Source organism: Equus caballus, chromosome 12, assembly GCF_041296265.1.
Source record: "Equus caballus isolate H_3958 breed thoroughbred chromosome 12, TB-T2T, whole genome shotgun sequence".
NCBI classification, from domain to species: Eukaryota; Metazoa; Chordata; class Mammalia; order Perissodactyla; family Equidae; genus Equus; species Equus caballus.
The window spans coordinates 909,675-934,883 of record NC_091695.1 but is presented as its reverse complement, the minus strand read 5'-3'; the positions used below and the strand labels follow the sequence as shown (position 1 = coordinate 934,883).

Below are 25,209 nucleotides of genomic sequence, written 5' to 3'. Positions count from 1 at the left end.
GCACTTGTGGAATGAAGATTCCCGGATTCCACCCCAGACACTGCATCTACGTCCCAGGATCTGATACCTAGGAATACTATGTATTTTAAAAATCAAACTCCTTTTTGCACATTCAAGTTTGTGAATCTCTGCTCCACAGAAAGAGTCCACTTATTTTCACAAAAATAAGTACCATAAATGTTCAAACAAAAATTCTTCTTTTCATGGTATTCTCTTATCTCTCTCCCTAGGAAGTGCTGTGAGGATGTCTTAAGTAGGGCGTGTTGACAATTGCCAGATAGATGGAAAAGGACCGCAAACTCCAGTCGCTGATCTAGGAAGGAGCAGTGGCATTCCAAGATGGGAGAGAAAATGTTGAGAGAAATTTGCTGAGGAAAGAATCCAAGCAGAGTGGTGACTGGAAGGTTAGAGTCAGGGAAAGGAAGGCGACTCAGCAAATTTGTAGCCCCTACTAATACATATTATACTTAAAAAGGTCATGGCTAAGAAAAGGGAGGATGGTTAGAGCAGTGGTGTTAAAACTTGAGGTGCTTCAGAATCCCCTGGAGGGCTTGTAACCTCACCACTGGCCAGGCAGCCCGCCAAGTGTCAGATTGTGTAATCTGGGGTGGCTGATAGGTCATGCTTCTAACAAGTCCTCTGATGATGTCAATGCTGCTAGTCTGGGAACCACATTTTGAGAAGCACATGATTAGAGGAATTTAAAAAGAATTTTGAAACTATTGGAGCAAGAAAATAAACTAAGGGGAAGAAGAAATTTATCAAAAGTTATAAAGGAACTGTAGTATACTATAATATCATGTTTATGCAGCTTTTTATTTTGAATTTTCCTCTTCAGGAGAGTAGCAGAGGAGATGATCGCAGAGGATATCGCACAGGGTAGTCACACTCCATTAAGACGCTGCTTCCAGAGGAGACTTTTCTCCAGGCCCTTCTTGTCTAGACTGCGTGCCTCTGGCAGTCCTGTCCTGCTGCAAGACCCGTGTTCCTTGGCTTTCTTTGGAGTCAGAGCTGGAGATGCTGCTTCTCCTGAATGCGGTGCTAACATCTACCTAAAGAAGAAAGAGGCCAGTTCTTTAGGACGGGGCAAGTTGGTTTGACGAGAGAAAGAGAAGAGGTGATCATGTGACAAGAAATAGGTTTGTGCAAACTTTTCACAGGAAAAAAATACAAATCACATTAAATGTACTTTTAAAACCTTTTTTTTAAAATTGCAGGGGTAATACAAGTTTATCATAAATAATTTAGATAAGTAAATTATGCTAAAAAGTAAAACAAAAGTTCAGCGTGTTGTATAACAGCTTTATTGAGATATAATTTACATACCATAAAATTCATCCTTGTAAAATATACAATTCAGTGGTTTTTAGTATATTCACAGAGCAATGCAACCACCACCATTATCTAATTTCAGTACATTTTTATCACCCCAGAAAGTAGCATGTACCCATTAGCAGTCACTTCCATTTATCCCTTCCCCCAGCTCCTGGCTACCACTGATCTAATTTCTGTCTCTATGGATTTGCCTCTTCTAGTCATTTTATCTAGATGGAACCATACAATATGTGGCCTTTGTGTCTGGCTTATTTCACTTAGCATAATATTTTCAAGATTCATCCATGCTGTAGCATGTACTTCATTCCTTTCTATGGCTGAATAATATTCCATTGTGTGGATATACAATAGTTTGTCCATTCATCACATCAACATTTGGGTTGTTTCCACTTTTTGGGTATTATGAATAATGCTGCTATGAACACTCATGTACAAGTTTTTGTGTGAACATATGTTTTAAATTCTGTGGGTATATACCTAGAGTAGAATTTCCAGGTCATAAGGTAACTCTATGTTTAACTTTTGAACAACTGCCAAACTGTTTTCCAAAGCAGCTGCACCATTTCACACTCCTGCCGGCTGTGTGAAGCTGCCAGTTTCTCCACATCCTCACCAGCACTGGTTGTTCTCCTTTTTGATTATAGCCGTTCTAATGTCTCATGAAGTGTATCTCGATGAGAAGCAGTATTTCATCATGGCTTTGATCTGCGTCGCTGGGTGTCTGTAAACAAGGATTAGCTTTTTCCCTGCTTTGGGTGGCTTAGATGGGATTTTGCCGGAAGGCAGAAGAAATACAATTATATTTCAAGGTCCCTCTTAACTTTATGGTTAGGATTGTCTCAGCTCTGGTGTCTACATTGCCAGTCAACGCTAGAAGCACCTAGCTAGGGAGTCCTTGAGAAAGTACCAGAAGAATAATATTGGCAGTGGGTTGACACTCAAACATGTCTGATGATTAGGACTCGAGTTAAAGGTAGGCAGGATAGACAGTCACTTACCTAAAAAGCTCGCTTTTAGCATTAGGAAGACTTCTCAGCCCCTTATTTTTTCTCTGACATTCTGTTCACTCAACAAACACTTCCCTAGTGTGTTGGGTGTGCCAGGCACTGTACATGTTGCTACACAATGCTGAATAAGATGTAGTCTCGTGACTGGAGGAAATCAGTGTTGAAAAGGGTAGATATATATATAAAGAAGTAAAATTCAGTGTGATGTGCCTCAGTAAGGTACCACCTCACAGTCACCAAAGTAGCTAGAGCATTTTGTTTGTTTTTTTTTTTTGTGGAAGATCAGCCCTGAGCTAACATCTGCCACCAATCCTCCTCTTTTTGCTGAGGAAGGCTGGCCCTGAGCTAACATCCGTGCCCATCTTCCTCTACTTTATATGTGGGATGCCTTCCACAGCATGGCCTGCCAAGTGGTGCACGTCCACACCCGGGATCTGAACCGGCGAACCCCAGGCCACCGAAGTGGAATGTGTGAACTTAACCACTGCGCCACCGGGCCGGCCCCACTAAAGCTTAAAAACTGACACGGACAAGTAATGAGGAGAATGTAGAGCAGCTGAAACTCTCATGCTATTCATGGGAGTGTAAACAGACTCACACTTTAGAACAGTGTTTGGCAGTATCTCCTAAAGCTGAGTATTCACATATCCTATAACCGAGAAATTCTACTTTTAGATATATACCCAATAGAAGTGCATATATATGGTCACTGAAAGACATGGACAAGAATGTTCATAGAAGCACTGTTCTCAGTAGCCCAAAATGGAAACAACTCAAATGTCCAATAGTAGAAGAGGACAAATAAGTGGCTTATTAGTATCATGGAATACCATACAGCAGTGAAAATTAACAAACCACTGCTGCTAGCAACAATATGGATGAATATAACACACATATGTTGAATCAAGAAAGCTAGATACAAAAGAGTATGGGACTTTGAAAAATGGGCAAACTAATCTATGGGACAAGAAATCAGAATAGTGTTACTTTTAAAGTAATGACTGAGAGGAAGCACAAGAGGAGCCTTTGGAGTCCTGACAGTCTTCTGTTTCTTGATCAGAGTGGTAGTTATGCAGGCGTATTCACTTTGCAAAAATCATTGAGTTGCTGCAGTTTGCACACTTCTGTAAGTATGTTATACTTCAGTAAAAATGTCTCTTCAGAATATTTCAGTTTTTTGTGGGCAAAACTAGAAGCCTGTACAAGGAAAAGAGGTGGTTCCTAAGTGGGAGTGGTTACCTCTTATGTAAGGGAGTCAGAAAATGCTCTCTGGAGATGTTGCCAGAGCTGGATTTTGAAAGATGATTTTTACAAGCAGACAAAAGTGGGTGAAGGAAAGAGGAAAGGCACTGCAGGCAGAGGGAGCAGCATGCTCAAAGGCACATTGAGGCATCAAATTGTAAAACTGTATGGTGTGTTTTAGGGATCATAAGCAGTTCTGTACTGTTGGAGTGTCCGGTGGGGAAGGATGGCAGGGAGGGAGATGCAGACGGTAAGACTGGCCGGGTAAGCAGTGACCAGGTCATGAAAATCCCTTTCATCCCAGCAAACAGCTTGAGCTTGAACTGTAGGTCTTAGCCTTTCTGTGGAAATATATTTCCTTGAAGTTGGGATTAAAATTATGGGCCATCTTATTGGAAAAACACATATAAATTCTGCATACAATTCTCAGTTCCTCTGGCCCATGCGTTGACTCCTGCTTCATGCATCTCAGATTAAGAATCTTATCCTCGCAATAGACAGTGGGGATTAATTCAAGAGCTTTAAACAGAACAGAGGCGGGATCAGATTTATATTTGAGAAAGATCAGTGAGTGTAATATGGAAGTTAGCCAGGGCAACCTGTAGGAACTGATTAAAATGGTAAAAGAACAGATAAGGACTTGAGCTAAGGTAGGCCAGAGCTGAATTCTAAGGATATTCATAGGTAGCATCGTCAAGGATTGGGGCTGATTAGATGTGAAGGTCGAGGGGGAAGATAGCTTCTGGGATTTCCTGTGTGTCTAGCTTGAGTTAGTGGTCAGCCCACCTACCAAAGACAGGCACTAGAGTGTCAGGGATGTATTGGTTAAAAATAAACTTCTTTCTTAGAAAGAAGCAGACCACGTTCTAACTCCTTAGGCTTCCAGTGCATCCTGATTAGTGTTGGGGTGCAGGCTGCTGCCTCTGGTGGTACCCTTTGCAAGTGGGCCTGTGTGCTGCAGGAGTAGACTTGGGCAGGAACAAATCGATGTTCATGCACTCATTCACAAAGGCATTAAGGCTTTGCCTTGGGAAATAAAAGCAGATTGTGACACCCACTGGCACTCCTTATCCATGTGTATGAACTCAAAGAGCTGTGTAAGGAAAGAGCTTTAACATTTGGGTCCCAGGTCAACCATGGAATTGAGCCATCATAGCTGAATATAACACTTGGAAAGAAAGATTTTTTTCTCTCTACTTGCAGAACTGAAGCACTGTTGGGCCTAGATCATCAAAACACTTTCTCTCCCTGAATAAGGATGACCCTGGGCTATTTGGTGGATATCTGTGCCTGGTCACTGCAGATCATACAGCAAGGGATATGGACTACCCAAGGACAGAGGACCAGCAGAGTCTGGTGTTTTACTAACAATCACAGCAGTCAGAGAGAATAGGAGCAGAGGCTCCAGTTCCATTTATTAACAGAATCTGAACCTTTGAAATCCAAAGTTATCACACAAGGGAGACAAGTCGAAGGCTCCAAGTCATCTGATTTGAACATTAAGAGGAATGTGACCTAATTTTGAACCCCAGGGAATGAAACAGGATATATTGGTTTAATCAGATTTGCATTTTTAAACGATCACTCTGGCTGCTTTATAGAAAATAGACAGGAGAGAGGCAACTATGAATGCAGGAATACAAGAGGCCACTGTAATCAGTGAGGCGGGAGGGGATGGTGGCTAGAACCAGAAATTAGTGGGGGATGTGGAGGGAATTGAGTGGGTTTAATGTATATTACATATATGTTAGAGGTAGACTAAATGGAATATGGTAATTGATTGAATATGAATGGGTGGTGAAGGAGAGAGAGGAGTCACAGATGACTCCTAGGTTTCTGACTTGTGCATCTGGGTGGATGGTAAAACCGTCTCTGCAGAAGGACGAGATGGGGAGCTAACAGATGGAAAGTTCAATATCATACATGTTACATTTGTAGGGTTGTGAGACATCAAAATGATTTGCTTGCTAAGCAGATATTTGAGTCAGTTCTGGAGTTCAGAGGAGAGGTCTTGGTTAAACATTTAATGTGGGATTCATTCACATATAGATGGTGTTTGAAGCCAAGAAGTGAGAATTAGTGAGATCTATTGAGATTAAAGCAAACAGAAGAGAACCTAAGACAACAGCAACATTTGAAGGTATGTCAATGGGGAAACTCAGTGCAGGAAACTGAGAAGTGCAGGAAGAAATCCAGGAGAGTTTGGTATCACAGAAATCAAAGGAGAGACTGATTCAAGTAGTTGCCTGTGTTAAATGATTCTGAACAGTCAAGACGGAGACTGGAGAATCTTTTGATTTTAGCTGAGAAGGGTTATACTAAAAATATTTAACAACTGGTATGGGGTGGGCACCAACCAGTCAGAAGGATGTTAGCCTGGTGTGGGATTGGGTGAGCAGGCCCCTTGCTGTGCCTGGCGTTAGCCCTGCAGTTACGTGATGATGGGGCGCTGAGAGAGGGTCTGGGACAGTGCGCAGGGAGGAGATATGGGGGGGTGGTTGGGGCGGCATCTCTTTACAGAACTGGTGCAAAAGTATTCCAACAACTTGACATGAAGTATGCTTGTGTGACCTGGGTGAATGATTCTATGGTTTTAGCAGCAAGAGACCATTTGGGACCCCAATGAGAGATCTTTCAGTGGGCTGGTGGGAGCCAAAGCCAGGTTCAAGTGGGTTGGGGAGGGGAGGGTGATTGAGGGGTAGAGGAAGTGAATGTGGGCAGTTCTTCTAAGATGTTTGCTTTGGGACAGACAGAGTGACGGCGGGAGGTGGAGGTGGGGGAAATTATTTATTTGTTTTTAATATGTTGGCTGAGACTTGAGCATGCGTGAATGGCAAGCACAGACAGAGGGAGAGGCCACAGTTAGGAGGAAGGATACCCCTTTAGTAGAAATAGACTGGAAGGAAATCATTTTCTGGCTAGATATATTCTTGCATGATGGGTTTGGTTCCTGTGAAGTAGGGGGTGAGGGTTGTTTGCCGAGAGTGAGAGGAGACTCAAGGGATCAGAGGTTTAGTAAGTGTAGGTGAACAAGTGGGGTGGGGCCTGAGAATTCGCGTAAGAAGTTTCCAGTGGATACGAGTGACACTGGTTCAGGGACCACGCTTGCAGGGAAAGTGCAGAGCGCGTCTGGTCACCCGCCTGGTGGACCGTCTTCTTCTCGCCGTTGGACCCCAGCAGAATTGCCCTCGCTGTGTTCCAGCTCCGTCTGTGCCCACCCCACAGCATATTTTCCACAAAGTACCCAGTGTTTTCTTCAAAGGAAAGTCAGACATTTCAATTAGCTGCTTAAAACTCTTCAATGGCTTCTTTGGAACAAAGGCCCAAGACCTCATTTGGGTCCATAAGGCCTTCATGATGTGGCATCTGGATATCTTTCCAACCTTTCTACCACTCTCTGCATTCCAGTCATGCTGTCACTTTGTTCTTCCTCTGATAGGCAAAGCATACTTCCACCCCAGGATCTTTGCACCTGCTGATCTCTGAAGTCCCCCCCACCCTGCCACCCCAGAGGGCCACATGCCTTGGTTCTCACTCCTTTCAGGTCTTTACTCAAAAGTTGCCCCCTCAGTGATGACTCCCCAGACCATTGCATCTAAAATAGCACCACCACCCCACCGCACCCCAGTTACTTTCTGTTCCCTTTCCTGGCTTTATTTTTCCTCAAAGCACTTATCATGACCTGACAAACATGAAATATCTATATGCCTATTTTCTGACACCCTCCCTCCCCCACAGGGTATAAACTCCACAAGGCCAGAGCCATGAGCTGTCTTGCCCATTTTGTATCTTTGGTGCCTGTAAAAGCTCCTGGCCCAAAGTTGATGCTTCTTCTATACCTGAATTATTGATGGTTGTTGTCAACCATGATTGGGTTTTGATAGAGTAGTGACTAAAGGTCAGAAGGACAAAGTAACTGAAGATATTTGTAAAAGACCGATCGAAATGACAGACCACCCAATCAAAGCTGGGTAAGGAATCAAGGAGATGACTGTGTGAAGAGAGTTAGAGGGCAACTTTTGGAACTAGGTATCCCAGAGAGGTCAGAGAATGGTCATAATGGGAACAGCTGATTAAGCAAAGTGTACTGCAAGCATCTGTGGTTGGGGACCGGGGTGACTGCACTTGTGACTGGGAGGAGGGCGGTGTCAAGGGGCGCAGGTCTGTGTGTAACTGTGGGAGTCCACAGTAGAGGACAAAGGGGAAGGCCATCGGAGATGCGGGAGTTAGTTGAGAAATTGAGAAGCTTGGGTGCCAGCCATTACTGTGGGCTTTGAAGTGACCCAGCGTGAGCCTGGTATGAAAGACTTGAATAATGAGGGGGGAGGGGTGATGTAACCGCAGGGCAGGGGCCTCAAAGGGGAGGGGTGATGTGACCACAGGGCAGGGGTCTCAAAGGGGAGGGGTGATGTGACCACAGGGCAGGGGTCTCAAAGGGGAGGGGTGATGTGACCACAGGGCAGGGGTCTCAAAGGGGAGGGGTGATGTGACCACAGGGCAGGGGTCTCAAAGGGCTGGGAGTTTTTGCAAGAGGGCGGGTACAAGTGATCTAGAAGTAGTGATGAAGAGAAGGGAGGACAGGGACCTGTCCTGTAGTGAATAGATGTGCGTACAGAGCCACCACTGCAGAGGGCGGCTCTAGGAGAGAGAGGGTTTTGGTTAATGCAAGGAGGTGTGGAGAGACTACCTGGAAGGTGTGGAGGATACAGGGGAATTTGCTGATCACAGAGCAGGTACTCCAGCGGGTACATCGGAGAGCTGGGGATCGGGGTGCATTAGAATGGTGGGGAACTGATTCAGGAAAAGGAAATGTGGAGTGTTAAGGTGATGATGGGCCAGTGCAGTCGTTTTCAAGCTTTAACGTGCATCACAATCGCAGGGAGGGCTTGTTAAAACACACGTTGCTGTGCCCCACTCCCAGGGTTTCTGACTGAGTAGTTCCAGGGTGGGGCCTGAGAATCTGCATTACAAGTTCCCAAGTGAGAGGGATGCTCTCCTGCAAGGACCACACCTTCAGACCATGGATATAGGAGAAGCCCAGTGACTAATGAGGCAGTGAAAATGGCGATGAGAGTACAGAGTGGATTAGTCCCAACCATCTCCTGGAGGATGTCAGGTTCTGGACTAACGGACAGAGGGCTTGAAACCAGTAGCTTTAGTACTTTCAGCTTGGGGGTGGTGTGAGGGTCTGGTCTTAATTCAAATCATGTCAGCTCAGTGCCAGAGAATATACTATGGAGTGCAGAAGTCTTTCCTACGGAGCATCACTTTCAGAAGCCTAGCACAGAACAATGCTACCTTGTGAATTAAGGGATATTTATACTGAGTCCAGTGGGATTCGAAGCCTGCCTAATGCTGGATCCCAGTGGAATTGTTGGGGCTCGGATCATGAAGTCTCGGCAGTGATCTAATCAGGCATCTGGTTCCACTAAGAAGGGGAAGTGCTGGAAGCAACCAAGGACTGCCGGGCATAGACGCTTGATCAGAACAACAATGACTTACAGCTGCCAGTAAATCTTAGGTCTCAGACTTCACAAGCCAGATTGTAAAATAAAGTCACAATTACACCAGTAACCCTAATGCTCATGCTCTAAGACTTTACCTAATTGACCAGCAGGGATTCAAACGGTTTCCAGGATTTTCCCTGAAAATATTTAGGGAGGAATGGAGAACTGAAATTTGGGATACTCACCTAAGTGTCATCTTCTTGATACTTGGCTTGAATTCTGGGAAGGTCTTTGAGCCTTAATTGCAGCCTCGAAGCTCCCAGCCCCAACTTGGCTCATTTGAAGATGGTAAGGCATCTCTCAGATTTCCCTCTCTCCTAACATTTGTGAATCTCTCAGGGAAAATTACACATGTCCATGAATCACTCCTGGCCATCATGTGCTGCCAGCCTGCTAGTAGACGGAGAAGTCACATGTGTCCTTTCAGGCAGAAACACTGGAGTGTGAGTCAGAATTAAGCTGGAAGTTCAGTCTGAACAGAGTGTGGGAACTACGGTCAAGAAAGGAGCGGCGTTCTGAGTCAGAGCCCAACCTCCGAGGGTCACAGGTGGGGCTCCCGCTGGCATCAGTGCCCTAAAGGCGAACTTTATAGGATCTCAGAGGAGGCTAATGACCCAAAGTTACGCTAACTTAGCCTATTAGTCTCCATAAAAGGAGCAAAACTAATCCCACTCCCGTTACTTCTCAAGATGAGACTGGATTTATATTGGGCCCTTCCCTTTAATTGGCTGTGGGAACAAAGTGGGGCCACTCGTAAATACCTGCAGGTACCCTGGCTCGGGACGAGGGCAGAGCAAGCCCTCACAGAGCCAGGGATCTATCAGGACGTGAAATATCTGTCTGGTTGGTCCTTAGAAGGTCTCAAAGTGTTGTGCCATGTTCCCTCTGGGCATGCTAACGTTAATGGGAATCAGGGCAAGAGAGCACAGCTTGGCAGCAGAATTGGAATATCCTCCCAGAGGTTCTCCACTGTGGGGTGTAGGGAATGGAAATGCATTCATTCAAATAAATATTTATGAGCACACATCAGACCCACCAGGGGCACTTTTTCCCCCAAAATACACCCGTCTTTATAAGTTTGCTTTGCGTGGTGCTTCAGAGGCTGCTGCTTTCCTTCTGCATACTACGCCGGAAATCTAGGCAACTTAAACAGGATGAGTGATGGCCTGTTTAGGACCCCACGTCACGCTGGATTGTCTTCCCCAGGTCCCAGGTAACCTACTCTCATCAAACATCTGCAGTAACTTTTCTGTAGAAATCATTAATGAAGCGATTACTAATTTTAGAGAAAAAAATTAAAGAAATAAACCCTAAGTAAAGTTGAATACTTTCTTAGTCTTAAAACCCCCCAGTGTGAGGTGCTGCTGGTTGAGGTCCGATTGAAGGCCTAAGGAGAGCTAACAACAACTACCGTTTATTGACCGCTCACCACATGCCAAGCTCTTCATCTGCATTCTCATTTAATCTGCACGATGACCCAGCAAGGTGGGTGTTAATTTTACCAACACAGGAGAACGGAGGCTCAGAGAGCTTGAATGACTTCACTAAGATCGGGAGCTACAGTTTAGGGCAGAGTAACTGACACGTTGTCTTATTGGGCGTAAGCTTCAGAGGGCAAGAAAACAGTTATTGAAGAAAACTGCACATCTGAAAGTACCTCCTTCCTTTAGGAAGCATTCTCTACCTTTGTCTCTCCATCTCTGGCTTTGGTGGCAAACTCTCTGTACAGTGGGACGTTGCCCGTTGACAGCCTACTAGGATCTGTCTATGTGAGAACCTCGCTCCCATTCCACCTCTCTTTCAAGGGTGACTGTCCTGCCCTTTGCCGTGGTGCGAGATTGGGACCCAACTTAATGTCCTACTTTGCCCTTCTCCTCCTCTTCTTTCTCTTTCCCCCTCCCCTCTTCCTTTTTAACTAAGCTTCTGCTACTTCTCTAGAAAACAAATCTCATCTGACACTAAAACTCCACTTTCCAAGTGGAGAACAAGCCTTCTGGGACTTGGGACAGAAGCACAGCTCGGCTTCTGAACCTTTGGCGCCGGAAGTCACACTGAACCGCTGGAGCCTAAAGTTTCAACATCTGCACCTGGATGCTGCCTGCTCCCTTAGCTGAAGCTTGTGCTGTGAAGAGAAATTTCTGCTCCACCCCATTGCCCTGGGGCTGGATCCACCAAAACGCTGGCAGGGCAGACTCAGGACTGGGGCTGGTGGTCTTCAAGATCACCCTGAATTCTCTAGGCCACAACTCCTCAGCCTCATCAACACCGTCATTCTCTAGAAGCCTGGCCTTGAGGGCTGAGTCAGGGCCCCTCCTAGGCTGGGGAACTTCATTTTCCTTTGCATGATGCAGAAGAGAGCCCACTGGTCCAGGATCTTTCTCTCCTCATGGGCAGTTTTGCACGGTGATTTTTTGGTATTTCCTATCACAGGCACTTTGCAAGGGTCACCCAAGTCCATCCTGGCAGGTTTCAGTAACTTCCAACTTCGGAGTAAAAAGATTGAGGGCTTGATCTTTTCCAGAAGATTACAACTCCAGTAAGATATATTGAGATGAGGTGAGCCCAGTGGTGCTGGTGAATGACCCACAACCAGCTCTCTGGGGGAAAAGTGTGTGCGTGCGTGCATACACCAGTGTGTATGTTACAAACATACATCATATGTGTGTTTATTTTACATTTTATTGCTATAAAAGAGGAATAGCACACAACATACGAATAAAATACATAATATTTTTATTTTAAATTCTATATAGCAATTGATTGTCACAAAATGCTTTTGCTGATTTTTGCCTAAATCTTACATCCACAGCCAACCAATGGTTGCAGCTGATCAACAAGTGTAGTTCTGACTGTTGGTTAATATTCTCTTTTACATTGACCGTAAGATGAAAGTGAAACAATGAAGACATCTGTTGGGTCTTCACTTGTTTATCGATGACATGATTGACTTCTTTACTGAACGAGATAATGGTTTTTATTTTTTTAAGATTTTATGTTTCCTTTTTCTCCCCAAAGCCCCCGTCGGTACATAGTTGTGTATTCTTAGTTGTGGGTCCAGTTGTGGCATGTGGGACTCCGCCTCAGCATGGCTTGATGAGCGGTGCCATGTCTGCACCCAGGATCCGAACCAGAGAAACCCTGGGCCGCTGAAGCAGAGCACGTGAACTTCACCACTTGGCCACGGGGCCGGCCCCGAGATAGCGACTGTTAAATACTGGAAGAATATTTCTTCAATCTTTTGTGCGATTCCCGATGTAGTAGTAACAGACTTTTAAGTTTAAACTGTATTATTAACGTTTTATCCACCACTTTCCTCAGTCTAGACAGTCAACAAAAGAGTAAATCAAACCCCGATTTTTAGTGTTTGCTCATTTCCGTGAATACTCCCACCGTGGCCCACTGTGAGCTGACACTGAGATGTCACTGAAGGCAGAGTTGAGAAGACATGCGCTGTAGAAGACCATTGAAAGTTGCTTCTACCGCTATGGATGCAATAGATACACAGATAATAGATACCGTCTCAAGAACATAGGTAATAGTAGAATGTAGTAAAATAATTTGAAAATAATGAGTTTGAGTATTTATGACTTTTGCTTTAAATATAATTTATTTAATGGTAAGTTTATATAATTTAATTTTTAATAATGACTGTTTAACGACTGGCTTGCAAATTTCCTGAAACTGTGACAATCAGCTCTAACACGCTGGTACAGGCTGGCTTGTCCAGCACACCTCTGGGTAAGTTAGACTAATAACAATAAGTTAAGTTTAGTGCTATGTTTTTAATCATCAGGGTCGCATGTCCATTTCCTATTGAGAGCATGTGAGACAGCCGTTAGTGCTCTTCTGATGAAGTATTTCTAGCTGTTCACTTGATGAGCAGAGAAATGTGGTAGATTGTACTTTCCTGCCTCCTTGGAGTCAGGGCTGGCCACATAACTTGTTTAGCCGAGGAAACGTGAGCAGAAATAACTGTGTCAAGGCCAGCCCCTATGGCCCAGTGATTAACGTTTGGCATGCTCTGCTTCGGCAGCCCACGTTTGGTTCCTGGGCATGGAACCACACCACTCACCTGTCAGTGGCCATGCTGTGGTGGCGGGTCACATGAAAAAAAGAGGGAGATTGGCAACAGATGTTAGCTCAGGGCAAATTTTCCCCAGCAAAAAAAAAAAAAGAAGAAGAAGAAAAGTATCGCTTTAGAGTGAAAGCTTTAAGAGCGAGTACACAATTTGCCACTTTCTCTCTTTCCTTCTGCCACCAGCAATGCTCCATTTAGTGGCTTCTTCATCAGCCTGGCTCCCTGAGTGAGCCAGGCCTGGAGGGGACGCCTCAGCTGACACACAGTAAACACATATAAAGTGAGAAATCAAGTTGATTTAAGTCACTGAGGTTTTTGGAATTGTTTGTTACTGTGGCATGACCTAGCAGGTATCCTGACAGACAGTGTCTGATGTTGAAGAGGACCTGGTGTATTAGAGGATCAGGCAGAGTAGCTTATCTTATCTGAAATATATGATTTATTTTAGACTTGTAATTTCAAGCTAAAGGATGTAAGATAATTTTTAACAGACAGACTTTTTGTAAGAGAAGCTGATTTACTACATTAATGAGTTTGATTCATTACATTTACAAGAATTGCTTAAGTGCTTAAAAAGATTTTGCAAACAAGAGTTTAAGTCTTTCATGTAAATTATTTCAAGTGATTAGGGGGTAGGGATAGATATAATGCAAATTTGCTTAAAATATTTAGTGGCCTTGATTACTACCTTTGTAAATTGGGAACTAGTGATTTGGGAGAATTTACTCTGCGAAGTTCTTGTGGGTCCTCCTCCCTCACTCTGGCAGGTGGGGCATTCCATGGATGTCGTCTAGTGTGTGATCTTCAACAGTCATATAGTGATCGCCCTACAGCAAAATATATGTGTGTGTTTGTGAGTATTTACGTGTACCAAAAGGAGGGTGAAAAGACATACTCCTAAAATTTAATTACATTATTTGTGCTTTCTATTTGTAGGTGATCTATTTTATTATCTTACAAGGTAAGAAGAACTCAAAAAAAAATATAAAAAGTAAGAAAAATCGAAGAACAAAATATGTAAACGTGTGTGCACACGGGTGCGTGTAGGGCTGTGTGTGCGTGTGGTGTGTACATTTTTTATCCAAAGGAGCTGTCATTTGTTTCGGTTTCTGGAGTTGCCTTTGGAGCTGACTTCTTGGTTTTGGGAAACTCACCACAATAGTTTCTTGATTTATTTCTATATAAGGCGCATTCACCCACTGACCTCCAAGAAAGCTCCGCAGCTCACCTTAAATCTGCTTGCTGATGCTACAGAGATTTTTGTGTTTGGCTTAGTAATGCACACAGAGCTTGCCTTTAGCCAGCCTTTGAAGGAGACGAGAAATGGCTTTCTAAAATTTTGGTGATTTCAATTAGACTGTTCAGAGAGTAGGCAGCGTACTGTGGACTGTTGTGACAGCCTCATCTGCGTGGTGGGGTCTGCCTTTCCTTCTGGAGAATTTAAGGGACACGACTGTGTCTCTGCTTAGAGCAAATACTTCTAGGTTGGGCAAGTGGTGGATTCTAGAACTTTCCTGACTAAGCTCTCCAGGTAATTATCAGGGGAAGTGTTGATGGGAGCAGCGAGTCAGCATTGCCTAGGACTGCCCAGGTGGTCTGAGTTTCCTGGGTGACAGTGTGCAGACGGCCCCACAGGTGTGGAGGAGAAAGGGCGTCTGTGAGCAGAACCTCAGAAGAAGGGACTTTCTGTAAGTCCAAGTCCCTTGTATTTGACTATTCAGAGATATGACCTACATTGTATTCAGAACTGGTGAGGTGGAATAGTTCAGATCTATTTTAGACTTAATCTTTTTTTGTCATTAAAATTTTTGTGTTTTAATTAAGCACCAGCAGAATTCTATTTGTAGTAGCATATTGAATATCTTTGTAATTAACAATACCAACGTAGATGGATAGGCTTCCTTCGCCTTAGAAAAAAATCTTTTTATTTTGAAATAATTAAAGATTCACAGGAAATTGCAAAAATCATACAGCGAGGTCCTATGTACCCTTCACTCAATTTACCGCATGGTGTCATCTTACATGACTATATATGTATTTCACAGATTTTCTATAATATGTTCTAGTTAGCAAAAAGGCCTCTGTCCAGTTGAAATTTTTTTTTTAACCTTTTGTTCTGAATTAGCTTCCTCTCCTGGGCTGTACTCTATCGTATCTTAACTTTCAGTGCATGTCCCTGGCTCTACTGTGGGCATGACCAATCAGAACAGAGGCTGGTCCCAAGAACTGGAACAGATTCTGGACACTCGTGCATTAATCCTTTAGTTTCTGGATCATGGGGATGTCTGGGAGAGGGTAGCAGAGGAGGTGACTATTGATCAACGGTATAAAAATATTTTGGTGTTTGGACCATCACGCCAGCCATGCTGGAGCGTTAGCTCAATGTCAGCCCACATTCCCTGTGGTCCACTCGCCACACTGCTTGGACTCACTGGATTATTTTTACTTGCCCCCACCACCTACCCCCACCATCCAGTATACCGTCAGCTCTTTGAAAGCAAAGGCTGTGTGCTTCATTGTGGAACTCTGGAGCCCAGCATGGTCCCTAGTCAGTATCCGACAAATGACTGATAGATAAACGAAACTTCAGTTCTAGTCCTGGGCCTGTCCATGAACTAGCTGTGTGACCTTAGGCAGGAAGCTCACTCCAGTCTCAGGATCCTCTTCTGTAAAACAGGATTGGTAAACCTTTTTGTTTCTTATGAAGCTTCACAAGGAGTTTGCAAGAATTTCAAGATATGCACGAATAAGGAAAGACTAATGATAAAATAGGAACATTCCATTGTGATCTCAGTCCCTATTATATGCAAAACACATAATTTTTAGAAGTCTGGAGTCAGGCCTGCCCGTGGTGGAGTGGCTAAGTGTGTGCGCTCTGCTTCGGCGGCCCAGGGTTTCACTGGTTCGGATCCTGGGCACAGACCTAGTACTGCTCATCAGGCCACGCTGAGGCAGCGCCCTGCATCGCAGAACCAGAAAGACCTGCAACTAGAATATGCAACTATGTACTGGGGGGCTTTGGGGAGAAGAAAAAGTAAAAAATAAGATTGGCAAGAGATGTTAGCTCAGGACCAATCTTTAAAAAAAATTTAAAAACAGAAATAAAAAAATAAAAGTCTAGAGGGGAAAGAAAAATGACAAAACAGTCTTATGCCTGAAGAAATCAGAGTCTAGGGGCAGGCCTGGTGACACAGCAGTTAAGTGTGCACGTTATGCTTCAGCAGCCCAGGGTTCGCCAGTTCGGATCCCAGGTGTGGACATGGCACCGCTTGGCAAGCCATGCTGTGGTAGGCGTCCCACATATAAAGTAGAGGAAGATGGGCACGGATGTTAGCTCAGGGCCAGTCTTCCTCAGCAAAAAGAGGAGGATTGGCAGCAGTTAGCTCAGGGCTAATCTTCCTCAAGAAAAGAAAAAAAGAAATCAGAGTCTAGTGAAGACCGTCTTGTATGATAGCATGGTGCTGAGGGATGAAATGGTGCTCTGACTGCCGCACAATTGAGGCATTTCCCTACGACAGAGAAGAGTGATGCGTTCCACTGCCGCATTGATATAACTCCATGACGTTTGTGACCAACCTCTTTCCCAAATTCCAAGATTTAATTAATAAGGACTGATATATGCTATTGGGTGAATAATGTTTTAAGCCCATTGTTATGTCTGGCACGTAGTAAATTATGTTTGTGTTATTATTTTTAGTACCTATCATTCTTTGAGCTGCTATTATTAGCAGTTTGATAATATTCATGTGCATTGGGCTAAGAAATTTAAATATACTATCTCAGTGAATTGTTACCTCAACCTCACAAAGTAGGTATTACCTGCATTTAGCAGATGAGGACACTGAGGCTGGAATCAGTCAAGTGGCTTCCTTGAGGTCATACAGTTAGCAGCGGCCACACCCAGGCTGAACACAGATTTATCAACTCCAGAGCCCCTGTTTGTAAACACCATTTAAAAATAAGGAACATGGCGCGACTTGTAATCACAAATACAAATTGAAATAACTTTCCCCAATGTTATAACAGAAAGGTAATATTAGTGAGTGGGGTGTGCTGGGGCAAATCTGCCAGGACCCTGAACTACGTGGCAGATTTTTACCCACTATTAAAGATTTTATTAAATACAAGACTTTAAAGCTGTGAATTTAGTTTTGAAATAAGTCCGTCAGAGTGTGTCAGTTAGAAGTGTCTTCAGCAGCTCCAAATTCAACCCTCCAGCTTGTTCTGTGAAAATGGGTCTGGGCCTTTAAATATTTGTCCTTTGCCAGCTGACACTGAAGCTTTGTCAGTGGAGGGAGCTGGAGAAAAGGACTGTAGATTTCTTGGTTCCTGCAGTGTACATTTGCGTTCCTGAGGGGCTTCCTCCACCCCAGGCTCCTGCAGCTCTGTGACTTCCCCGGGGCCCGGCTCCTGCTCCGTGTCCTGCCCCGCAGCGCAGGGTGAACCAGCAGCCAGGTTCCCTGGTCCCCTCTCAGGCAGTGTCATAGTGGTGTGCACTCCTGAGAGGAGAGTTCTGGTAAGTTCTACCGATGGAGCAGCAGGGCGACTTGTCTGCTATCCAGTGAGCTGTGGCCATGTCCTCTCCAACAGGGTTTGGATCTCAACTTTAAGGGCCATGGGGCCTCTTCACATTCTTTAGAGTTCTCTTTACTTCTTACTAGCCAATCCTTTGTTACTCCAAACCCTGTTATACTTAATCATTCTTTGTATGAGACATTCTCTGCTGTAATTACCGTATGGTTTCTCTCCCCTGGTTACACCCAGATATACCTTGGAACAAGTCATAACTTATACCCTGCTATCTTCCCTCTCAGCCAACTCAAAAAAAGTAAACAAATATATTGCACTGTAATGCCCTTTTGACATCCGAATTGTCCTGGAGTTTTACTTCCTCCATGCTGCCCACTCCACCAAATCCTTCTTTTCTTCCTCTTTTTTTTTTTTTTTTTTTTTTGAGGAAGATTAGCCCTGAGCTAACTGCTGCCAATCCTCCTCTTTTTGCTGAGGAAGACTGGCCCTGAGCTAACATCCGTGCCCATCTTCCTCTACTTTATATGTGGGATGCCTACCACAGCATGGCTTGCCAAGCAGTGCCATGTCCACACCCGGGATCCGAACTTGCAAGCCCTGGGCCGCTGAAGCAGAACGTGCGAACTTAAATGCTGTGCCACCAGGCTGGCCAAATCCTTCTTGAAGTACCCTATACCCTGGCCTTGCGAACTGGGGCACTGCGATGCTGATCTGTAGGCAGACTGCATTCTTGCACACTCTTACAGACCCCAGTTCCTCTGCCTAGAATCTTGCCTTCCTGTAATGTCCTTGAAGAATTCCTACTTATCCTTCATGACCCAGCTCCAATATTATCTTTTTTTTAGAGCCTGATTTTTTTTTTTTTTTTTTTTTTGCAGGGGAAGTTTTGCCCAAAGCTATCATCTGTTACCAATCTTCCTCCTTTTTTCTTCCTCCTGCCATGCCACCCCCAAGCCACTGTACATAGTTATGTGTAGTGTAAGTCCTCTGTTCTTCCATGTGCGCTGCTGCCACAGCATGGCTACTGACAGATAGGCAGTGTGGTTCCGTGGCCGGGAACCGAACACAGGCTGCCGAAGCGGAGGACACTCAACTTTAACCGCTATGCCATCAGGGCTGGCTCAATATTATCTTTTTGAAGTTTCTTTGGCAGAATTATTCGCATCCCTCTATTTTAGCACTTAGCAATAGTGTTTTATTTTCTCCAGTAGACTATAAGCTCCTTGAAGACGGGCTGTGTCCTGTTTCTATTCCTGGCTCCTAGGACAGTGCCCAACACAGAGTAGACTATCAGCACGTGTTTGTTGAATGAATCCATTTGTCTACATGTCATGCAAGACATGGAAAATTTCAAAGCCATTATCATTTATGATAATTGGCTGTGATACGGCTCAGCAATTCTTTTCTGGCTGCTCAGAGAATCAGTTTTGCTTTTGCGGTTGTGAGGACCTCCAGAGTCCGGCTTACTCTGAGCAGTTGAGAACCAGGCAGAGTCTCAAGCTTCTGTCCCAAGGTCTTATCTCAGCTCCTTGCCAGAGAGACTGCATCAAGGACCAGATGTGTGTAGCCAGACAGACAGGGGATCCTGCTGAGTTAACTGGCTTCCTAACCTTCTCTTGCTCCATCTCTATCTACCTCACAGATAAGGATTAAATGAGGTCATATAAGCAAAGCTTGCATGGCGCCAGACACCAAGTAATCACTCAAGTGTTAGGTGCCATTAAGATTTCCTTGTGCCCAGGTTTCCCCACAACTTCAGCAGCAATTCCTGCTTGCTCTTTTTCCTGGACTGAACATTTGGACATCGATCTCAGCCTGGACCTTCCGATAGTGCATTCCTACCAGACTTGGAAATCTGGACACCAGCCTCTGCCCGTTGTCTGCTGCAGAATCTGCCTAGTTTAGACTTGGGGGCATTCCCAGTCCATCTCCTTGGAGCCAACTCATGCCACATCTCAGATTCACCCTTGTCCTTAGGGTGATTGTCCAGGTCACTACCTGCTCAAAAGCCACAACCTTAGCAAGTCACTCAGGACCCTTCAAGTTTCTCTTGAGCCTCCCTTTCCAGCTCTTGTCCTCACCCACGCCTATCTTCTTCACTGACCACAATCTAGCACATACACTCACCGTCCAAAAGTAGCAAAAGCACAAAAAATTTCAGTTCTTTTCTTCCCCAAAGTAGAGCTGGTCAGGAAATTTCTAATCAGAATAAATGATCCTGGGGTTTCATATAATTGATGCGGAAGTACGTGTGCTGCTAACCAATGTTTGTTTTTCTGCTTTTGTTGCCTGGAGAGGAGGAAACATTGGCTGGAGTCTCTCTATGCCTCGGAGACTTTGGACCGGCCTCTCTGGCTTCTTCTACTGATAACTAACATTTATTAGGGGGAGTCTTTTCCCTTCACCATGGCCTTGAAAGAGTTCGAGACCCAGGCCCGTCCCTTGCTACCTGGGTGAGAGTGGGCAAGCTTCCTAACTCTTCTAACCCTCAGTTTTCCATTTATAAAATGGGCATGATAATAAGAATAGTAGCTACTAAAAGAAAATTAGATGATACTCATAAACTACTCAGCACAGTACCTGCACAGAATAAGCAGCCAACTGAGAGTCAGCTCTTGCTTTTTTCCCAGGGCCCAAAGGGTCTGGGAATCATAAAAGAATAAAAGCTGCTGCCATCCAGGTGGGATGTCCATACAGACCTGCAGAACAGCAGCCTTCTTAGAGGACCACGCAGAGGCAGGCTTTGGACAATTGGGTGACATCTCCAGGACCTTAGGGAAACACAGAAGCTCCAGATCATGAGCTTGGGCATATTCTTTTCTTCTAGATGTTGCCACATTTTTTAAAAATTATGGTAAAGTACACATAACATACAATTTACCATTTTAACCACTTTCATCTTGGGCATTTTCTAGGGCTGTCCACAATCCTTATAAAATGGTTAGTGATTAGCTAAGACTCCTGATGTTTCAAGTCATAGAAAATTCATTTGAGCAATAAAAGGAGCTTATTGGCTTATTTAACTGAAAGTACAGTGATATCTGACTTCAGGTATGTTTGGATCCAATAGCTCAAGTGACTTCCACCAAGGACTTGCTTCTCTCCATATTTTTTCTCTGCCCTCTGCTGGGCTGGCTTTATTCCCCACAATGTGAAGCGGTGGCAGCTCTGGGCCCCCTACTCTTGGTGATAAAATGACCACCAAGAAGATCAGGCCTCCAGCCCTTAGAACCACTCTTCAGGGAAAGAGAGTCTCTTGTGATGCTCCCACTGAGGGGAAGGGAAACTTTCTCCCCCTAGATGTCCAGTACCTCCTTGCATCTAGCTGACTTAGACTGCATTGTGTCCCTGTTTTGGAAAGACCATAGTGACCAAGGGGCCTATTAAAGCCAATTACAGCCCATCCTAGAATTGGAGCTGGGGTCAGTCGCACCCAAACCACAAGGCTGATGATGGGCGAGGGGTGCTGCCCTCAAAGTAAAACCTGGGGGTCATTATACTAGGGAAGGAAAGTCCACTACAAACACATTGTCCTGGTCCCCCCAGAGGTTCCCATCCACCATGCCAAACAGAATGATTTTAGTGTTTTTTCTACCTCATCTGTTTTCCAGCAGACTCATCTCCCTTGCTGGTGTTCTGGCCTCAGTCTGCATTGCTATTCATATAATGAGAGAATGATGAGACACGGATAGTCACTGACCCTGTGAGTTTAAGTTTGCAACTACTCCAGAATGAAGGCATCCTTCCATGAATTTGAAATACAGCTGGAATTGTCAACCCATCCCGACAGAAGTTCAGTCACCATGTGCCCTGAAACTCAGCTTTGAAAATCTCACTGCCTGTAAAGGAAAAAAGTCAAATTTAGACAAGCAGAGTCTAATGGATATAGCCTGAATCTTGTTGCACACCAGCTTAGCACCCTGAAAACCGAAAGCGTTTTGAATTCTTACTAAGAACATGTGTGCCATTACATGAATTGAGCTAGTCTTCCGCTAATCTTTTCAAATCCACAGACTTCTCCGGCACAAGAGACTTTTGTTTGGGGCCACTCTGATACACTTTCCTCCTGCTCTCTCCGAGTTGCAATGCTTCCTGCTTAAAAGCTTTCCTTTCCAAAGCAAAGGCCCAAAAGGTATAACAACAGGAATTTGCAGGGAAAGAATCAAATTGTACTTCTATATTGATTTCTAAAACTGTTTTTAAAATTAAGACAGATGAACATAACCAATATTGATAAACATCAATTTTGAGTTTTCATTCTGTCTTTTAAAGGTGAGTGCTCATGGCTGCTGCTTTCTCTCAGTTAACCACACCCGACGGGAAGACGTGTCCTTTATACCTGGTGGCTGTGACTGGGACACAGCTGTTCGCTGGTAACAGCACACTTCAGTCGCAGGCAGAGCATCCAGAAGGAAGTAAAAAGCATCTCAAGTGCTGATAGAGCAAAACCTAAACAAATGACTATATTATTTCTTAAATCCTTGAAGTTTGAGTGTCTTGAACCACGTATACTTTAAGAATGTGTGGCATCTTATCCTTTCATATTTTGTTACTTTGTGGAATGACCACTTTCTAGTCAAGTCTAGCCAATCAGATTTCAATGTTGTGACCACTGAGGGGGAAGGCCTTATTTGGAGTCCAAATAATTACATACAATATATACATGTTTATATTTATATATATATATATGCTCTCTTTTACTCTTTTCTTTTTTCTCATATTTAATAGCTAGGAGTTAAAGCTTTTATTGCAGTGTGTATTTCCTACTGAAGTTGACAAACGAAGGAATACATAAAGTTTCTTTTACTTTTAAAAATTTAATCTTTTAAAGGATAGATTTATTGAAGTATAAATGGCTACAGTAAACTGCACATATTTAAAATGTACAGCTTCCTAAGTTTTGACATATCCGTACACTCGTGAAACCATCACCAAAAATCAAGACAGTGAACGTATCCATCACCCCCAAAAGTTTCCTCCTGCCCCTTTGTCGTCCTCCCTGTGACCCCCCTCCCAAGCAACCACTGATCTGCCTTCAATCATTACAGACAGAAAGTTTTCTACAAATGGAATCATGCAGTATGGACCCCTTTATGACTGGCTTCCTTCACTCAGAATAATTATTTTGAGACTCATCCATGTTGTTGCATGTATTAATACTTCATTCCATTTTATTGCTGGCTAGTAAGGAATAGAGAGTTTTAATATCTGATCTTGAAATTCATAACAGAAGTTTTTTTGTGCTGTTTAATCTTTTACTTGAATATAATAATAGAGGACATTTTGGTGAGAGGTAGTCTGTCTGGAATTCATTAAATATGAGGCCTTATAACTCTGTTGAAACTCTTGGGGTACCAGGTTTGCTGTGACTTTAATTAGGTTGTCTTAATATTACAAATTGTATGCATTAGGAGAAGGTTTGACATTGATTTGAATCGTAGAATTCCCTGACTGGAGGAAGCTTTGGAGGTGATCCCACCTGCCTCTTCATTTTACAGACGAGGAGCTGGATGCCCAGAGGGCTTAAGGGGTCTGTCCAAGGTCACCCAGCACAGACTTCTTTCTACAGCTTTATTAGGGGATGATGGAGGGTTAAAATGGAGGATGTGGTCAGTGTAGAACTGTCTTGGCCTCCTCCCGTCGTCCCTGCCTGCAGACCCCTGAGCCTCTGCCTCATCCTCTGTCTGGCCCCTAGCCAGTGGTCCACTCCCACCAGTGTCCCACCAGCTTGTGGAATGGGGAGGTCCATCATGGCAGGCTTATGGCAGCCCCTCAGTGCTTGAGAACAGCTCAGATAACCTAAACTTCAAGATGCCTTGCCTGACTGAGCTACCAAATTTAATGGATATAATGTGACTGCTCTTCTAGAGGCTTTAGAGCAGCCATCAAGGGCTCTCCTTCCCAGAGACCCAAACAGACAACAGGGCAGAAGACCTTTGCTGAAGCCCCGAGATGGAGAACTGGGCCCACGTTCAGTCACTTGGTCTACCTCCTTCTCCTTCTCTTTCCTCCTACAGTACTTCTGGGGCCAAGAAGGGGTAGGCTTTCCTCCCTTCTTAGTGTAATCTTCAAGCTAGACCTTGATAAAGATGGAGGTAAAGGAAAATATGCAATCCTCTTGTCTGACTTGCAAAGCTAGAGTGGTGCAGAAAAACCCTATTTTTGAGTAGCAGAAGCTCGATTCCCACTTTGCACTTCTCTGTGATGCTTTTAATCTCCCAAGGCAGAAAGATGCTTCAGGAAGAGCAGCGTGAAGACCACGTGCTCTGACTATAAAAGCACATTAATAATTTTCAAACTGCGGGTATTACCTCCATGCATCTTGCTACTCGAGTGTCCTAATTAATACCCACTTACTCAGAAATAGAGTAAAACGACAGCTGCCCAAGGACCAGAGACCCTCTCCCTCCCACAGTCCACCCTCTCTCCACTACAGTGGAGACAACCAACATAGCTGACAGTTAGGAACATTTACCACATGCCACGTGGATTATCTCACTTAATTCTCACAACCACCTTCTGTTGCAAGTACTATTACTCACCCCTTTTACTGATAGGGAAACTGAGGCTTAGGAATGTGACCTGTGCAAGGTCAGTATCTAGTAAGTGATAGAGCCAGGGGTCTGAAGCTTGGTTTTAGTCACTAACTAACTGCCATCTAGTTTTTACCTACTAGTCTTCACTGCTTCCCACCTGATCACTGTATCTACAGTGGTTACATCTCTAGACAGCTGGCCAACTTAAGCTGAGGGGAGGAGCGGTGGCTTTTCCAGGACCTTTCCTACCAGCTGAAATCAGTTGAAATGTACAGTGAAATGTGAATGGATCTGTTTATGGCAAAACTACAGGTGGCTAATAGAACAGAGCTTATTGCTTCTAGAAATCTTGCTCCTAGTTATAGATTATCTTAAGTGGAGATGCCAGCTTAAAAACAATCAACATTGCAACAAGAACAATGCAGTATACCTCAGCATAAAAAAAGCCAAAGTATATTGCAATTTATACATTAATAAATCACTGTTCCCACCTTTCTTTTCCCTTTGCCTTAATTTTCCCAGCTGTATTTTATCCTTTTATAGTTGATGATTTTTTTTTAAGCTTCTGCAAATCCTCTAGGGAGTGAGGTGGGAAGAGTTAATAAATCTAATGGAGGAATTAGTGAACCACTGATTTAAAAGGTTACGTAATAATCATGAAATTTTGCATACCACTTTGTAGTTTTGTACACATTCTTTACCATTAACTTTGACCTTTTCAGAAATAAATTCTGCATTCATCTTTTTGCACTAGGATCTGTCATACTTCATTCATTCAGTGTATGTTTTTGGAACTTTAGAAAAAGCGACAGTACAGGGGCTTGTTCTCAAAGAGCTGACAACGTAACGGGTAGTGTTGGGTCTGTTGGGAGAGCTCAGTAAATGTTTGCGGAATAAACCTCACTTCATCTCCACAAAAGAACCTTGTGTGAAAGAGTAAGATGATTTCTCGTTTTTAGAAAGACACAGAGAGG

The 25,209-nt window shown here is 44.0% G+C and overlaps 2 long non-coding RNA genes across 2 annotated transcripts; one reads left to right on the top strand and one right to left on the bottom strand.

Moving 5' to 3' along the window:
* Nucleotides 1–205: 205 nt before the first annotated feature.
* LOC138916556 (uncharacterized) lies at nt 206–24,985 on the top strand. Its single transcript, XR_011423814.1, has 3 exons — nt 206–404; nt 839–1,139; nt 21,972–24,985. It is a non-coding gene; the product is annotated as an uncharacterized lncRNA (long non-coding RNA).
* LOC106781401 (uncharacterized) lies at nt 929–19,958 on the bottom strand. Its single transcript, XR_002811842.2, has 3 exons — nt 19,827–19,958; nt 16,989–17,104; nt 929–1,052 (listed from the first exon to the last, which is right to left on the bottom strand). It is a non-coding gene; the product is annotated as an uncharacterized lncRNA (long non-coding RNA).
* Nucleotides 24,986–25,209: the final 224 nt, after the last annotated feature.